Genomic DNA, 5521 nt, shown 5'->3' with positions numbered 1-5521 from the left:
CTGGTTCCAGCATAGAGTATGTTCATGATCGAGAATGTCTTAATTTGGACGGAAGAGAATCAACTGCACATTGTGTCCCCTTTCTTTTGTGGAATTTCCACAACTCTCAACAACACAAACATAATGTGTCATTTTATAATTCACTTATAATTAACGTCTTACTATTCTGCTCATTCCAGGCTAATGACGATGAGCATACGCCATACAGTGCCATGAAGGAAATTTTGCACGGACAGCGGCCTCAGGCCTGTTCTTATTTCGGATTCCAAATGACAAATACGCCAATAAGTACACAGTACCTTTTTCCGTACGATATGAACGACTAAAAGCTACCCTATCCCCTAGTCCTGCCCAACTGACACACGGAGAAACCATACCGCAAAATCCCGAGGAACTGTAACGGCCCAAGTGTTAGCGAGCAAGTGTCTTAGATCCTTACATCCACCAGACAAATGGAATAAAATGAAATGGGGTTTCACGTCCCACTGTGTCACCAGACACGTACAACTACTGTAGTTAGATTGAACCATTTCACGTGAGATATATTGACGAATTACTCTCTATAGACAAATTTTCTTTCATAATACATTACTCGTTTCTTTGAGTTGTTTAACAGACATAACAGTGACAACAACATGTTGAGACGACTACAGACCAGAATAGGAATATTTAATGTTTAATAACATAGTGATAATTTCAATTTTATTGCCAACCCTTTCAGAATATTTGAAAGAAATATCCCACGCAGGATGTTAACCTGTTTTCGGTTAATATTCCGGTTCAATAAAACAAATAACAAGACATGCCTTGGCTTGGCTTTATTTATTAGTTACAATTTATTACGTTGATCATTTACTTTAAATACTACAATTCAATACTACACATCTTACACTAGAATCTGTCGAAGTCAGCTAGTGTTGTGAAAACCCGTGTGTGTAACACTATGTTAGTGATGACAGCTGCCAGTTTAGTAAATATATGATTTATTTACATCGGAACAGACTATAAAACAACTACATAAATACAACAAGAACTAAAACTACAGCAAGAATATAAACGATAACATTAAGACAACCATTTCGTCCTTCTGCCTCGGCAGCAGCTGAATTCGAGTCCATAGGCCGATCCCCGCTCTTCTCCCACTCTCGTTTGCACCTCGTCTATGCTAGTCTAATTGTCAGCAAACTCCTTGTTATATAGCCTCCGACACTAGGAAAAATAGATAAGTCTCATGATCATATATGGAATTGTCTATTTATGACGTCATGTTTAATTAGAACGTGACTAACAGAAGTATATACAGAAGCACCGAAATAATCGTTCAATTTGATGAAACTTATAGTTTACTTTGTCACATGTGTGCGTTGGTGTGTGTGTGGTGGGGACGGGGATAAGATACTTGGTTAAATATTATGGTGTTGGTGGGCTTGATAACGATTTCCACCATTCCATACCTCTCACACCAAACAGAACACTACCACCACAACACCCACCACACCATCACTCCAACATGTTACCATTTTACTTTAACTAAATAGTCCACCCACACAACCTACTCAAGAACAATAAGACAACTGGCAATACATTCTGGTTTAACGCCTATCAACCCCCCCCCCCTCCCGACCCTAGCCTTATCCCCCCTTTCAAGTTGATCATTATATTTTACTAGAAGTAGTACCTAACCTCCTTCAGATTTATGCCACCCACTATACCCCACCCACCCCTTTTTAATGTGCACAATGCTTTAATGTGCACAATGCACGAAAGACGTGTGAAGAATCCCATCAAATATCACCATATTTTACTATGCGTAATAGTAAACCCAGTCCTGGTCTAAAACCCCAAGTTCTTCCAAGCTATAGTCGTTCTTGTGGATGTTATATCTTTTGTAGACATATATCCAACTCCCATCTTTATAGCTCTCTATAACAATGTGGCCAATCTTGACATTCTTCTTCTTTTCTATCAACCTCTTTAAATCATTGACACTGACTTTCTTACTGACAGTTATAGAATCCACAACTTCATATTTGTGACTATAAATACAGGTTAATATATTAAATTATATCATTATCAACTGGACGTCTATAAACACATTATATTATATTGTATTGTTTTATTGTATTATGCAATAATTATATTATATTATATTATATTAAAGTTAACACTCTTGTTACAGTTTGTAAAGTTTCAAAATCACCACATATATTTTAATATGAACACATTTACTTACTTGTCCACTGCGTTTAGAGTAATATCATCACTCGTTTTCCTCTTACAACATCCATTATTAGTGTTGGTCGCAACTTCTAATTGTTCTATAACTTTCTTCTTAAATGCTTCCAGGTCAGCCATCCTGTCTTTTACTTCTTTCATTTCTTGATCGTTTCTTCTTTCCAATTTTGAAATCAAGTCATTTATTTCAGACTGGGTGCTATTTTCAATTATTGTGTTGTCTGTACCACACTGTAGAGTATGACAATCGCCATGAATGTGGATTACGGTTGGTGACTAGAATAGAAAATGAACCAGTCCCTACTTGTAAATACTGTTACAACAATATCTCTCTTCTTAGATATGATAATGATCGACAAATATATCTGAAATAGAGCATGAATACAACCAGCCCCACTTAGATATGATAATAATCGACAAATATTACTATCGGAAATAGAGCATGAATACAACCAGTCCCCACATAGATATGACAATCGTCGACAAATATATCTGAAATAGAGGTGTAAAGTATGAAAACGATGTAAACAGTTTTCATAAAGGAATTAAGTAGAATACTATGTGAATTTCGGTCGTGTTCATTCCGCCGCGACGTGTGAATCTCGTTGGAGTTCTGCAGAATGCATGACAAAACGGACCAAAACCAGTCGGCCACACAAAAAGCCACTTGGACCAAGACAGAACACCACTTGGACCAAGACAGAACACCACTTGGACCAAATAATAATAAAAGACTACTCAATATATTTTTGTTAATTTATTATAAAAGGATTTAAATCGCTATTCTTTGGCACCTAGAAATGGACCCACAAATGGATCGCAGCGCATATACTAATGTATTATGAATGTACATAAACGGAATAACATTCAATCGTTTCTGTTTTTAGTGTAATTTCCAATCAGTTACGTTAGGAGAAATACGCCAAGAGTCCCAAATGATTGGCAGTCTTTGGCGACTGGTTATTCCAGTCTACACCGTACGGCTCCAAGCAAATCAATCTTTATTACATCAATAAATGGAACGTACATATGTAGCTCACAACATGGTTCACTTGGTAATTTGCTGCCTTTTCTTCTAATTGTGAAATGTTTGAAGAATGTCTATAGGACGGACAGGGATTAACGAGCATATAATATGTTGTATTTGTATATATTATTGTGCTGATCGTAATTATTGTTCTAATCAATTTGATTAGCTTATAACACGGGTAAGTATATAATATTTAATACGCTTGAACGTGACAGGGAGTAGGGTCGCCTGTCCCACCTTGTGGGTTTTCTCCAGGTCCTCTGGTTTCCTGCTACTGCTAAAGACCCCTACGCGCAAGCCAATTATTGAATTAAAATTGAACCATACTTTAGTCCCGAAAAAACGTCGAGTGGACGTTACCCCCCCCCCCCCTCTCTCTCTCTCGCTCTCTCCACACACACGGGGACAACGTTTCTCAGGTAAAATGCCTAGATCTTACCAACCTAATCATAATTTCATGCAACCGTGTGAATTGTCACGTGATTGGGGTAGTAATATTATGCCTAGGGCAAACAGCATAACAGGATGTTTACGTTCATTAAAATTACACTTGGAAAGCCCTCTTTCTTTCAATTTAACAAGCAATCACTTGTTACACAATAAACACTTGTACACAACAAGGTAGATGTGGGTTATTTTTTATGTCAAGTCGTGGAGATTTTGCACTCGAGGGTATAGGGAAACATGGTGGCCCCGTGAGTAAGACGTCGAGTGGACGCCCCTCCCCCCCCCCCCGCTCTCTATCTCTCTCTTAAGAATAATAATTAATCAGATGTCGATGTTTTGTTAATCAATTTTTTTATGTGCTTCATTATAAGTAAATGACAAGGGTAGTACTTAACACATTTTATTATTTCAAAGAAAACAGATGTAGTAAAATAAACACAAGATGACTAGTCATCACCATCCCGTGTCCTGGTACTTGTTTGGAAAGCATAAGGGAAAACAACTTCTTGGAATATCAATGGGACTAGTCAGAAGATTCAATATCCCTCCCTAACTTCGTTCGGCGCGGGATACCAGTTTATTAAAACAACACTTATTATTTCAAACACATACGGACACAAGTGGTCTTCTAATCTTGGTCCGACTGGTCCTCTAGATTACCCCGAGTGTTCTCCTGTTGGTCTTACTAGTCTGTGTCCGAGTTCGCGGGCAGAGGGAGAGACATTGGGTTTAACGCTCACTCGACGGAGGATTTGGAGAAAACCCAAGAGGATTGCCAGACAACCCTCTTCCTTGTCACGTACAAACGGGGAATCGGAACCACGCAGTTCTTTTTAAAAAAAACATGTTTCAAAGGGCAATACTACGTAAATCTAAACCAGTGTACACATGTTCTTGTAAATTGTTATATCTCATAGGTGTAGCAACACTAGCTGTATACATACACTGCTTTGTGCACTCACTCGTCAATATTTGTATTCTACGAGAGGTAAGAAATGAAATGAAATGGGGTTTAACGTCCTACTGTTCTGCTCCTATACTGGGCTAATGAAGACGGGCATACGCCAAACAGTGTGCTAAGAGGGAAATTTTGTCCGGGCAGCGGCACTATCGCCTACTCTTATATCGAATTCTAACTGCCAAGGGATCTTTTACGTGCATGCCAATGTTTACACCGGACCTCGGCTTTTCGTCTCATCCGAAGGACTAGACAGCTGTCATTGTCAAGCCCTCTGTCCTGCATCACTGACAAGGGAAACCACGTCGGAAAATTGTGATGAACTTTCTCGGCCAATGCAGGGATCGAACACCCGACCTCCAGGCTAGCGAGCCAGCGCCTTAACCACCTAGCCGCCGTGGATCCACGAGAGGTAAAACAATGATTATCAAGATTATGATGGTTATCAAAACAACATTTAACATCTAGTATTATTTTATAAATATGACGTAGTTGTACTTACTGTTGTAGACATACTTAAAATAATTACAACTGCATTGTATTGCTGGGGAAACCTTCTTCTATTTCTGGGACAACTTTCTACCACTCAAGTTCTCCTTTGACTGTTATAAAAACACAGATAAAATACTGTACTACTGTACTAAGGTTCTAAAAAAAATGGCCCCTTGGGAAAACCTAGTGTATGCATTATTCATGAGTTATAGTCTTGTATAACTTGTCTCACTGTTATTTACGTTGAGTGAGATTGCATACTTGACATAATTGTAATAATAACCACTTTCGAAAAAAAATAATATAATGCAGGCCCGTACCTGTATTGGGGCAAGGGCTTCTGTGGCTCCGATATACCT

General features: G+C 38.5%; 1 long non-coding RNA gene across 1 annotated transcript; it reads right to left on the bottom strand.

Moving 5' to 3' along the window:
- Positions 1 to 1750: 1750 nt before the first annotated feature.
- LOC126827175 (uncharacterized) lies at positions 1751 to 5306 on the bottom strand. Its single transcript, XR_007682596.2, has 3 exons — positions 5173 to 5306; positions 2234 to 2511; positions 1751 to 2036 (listed from the first exon to the last, which is right to left on the bottom strand). It is a non-coding gene; the product is annotated as an uncharacterized LOC126827175 (long non-coding RNA).
- Between the last annotated feature and the right edge of the window lie 215 nt (positions 5307 to 5521).

The sequence above is a fragment of the Patella vulgata genome, chromosome 7 (assembly GCF_932274485.2).
Source record: "Patella vulgata chromosome 7, xgPatVulg1.2, whole genome shotgun sequence".
NCBI lineage: Eukaryota > Metazoa > Mollusca > Gastropoda > Patellidae > Patella > Patella vulgata.
The sequence above is the reverse complement of the archived record's forward strand: the minus strand, read 5'-3'. Positions and strand labels throughout refer to the sequence as shown.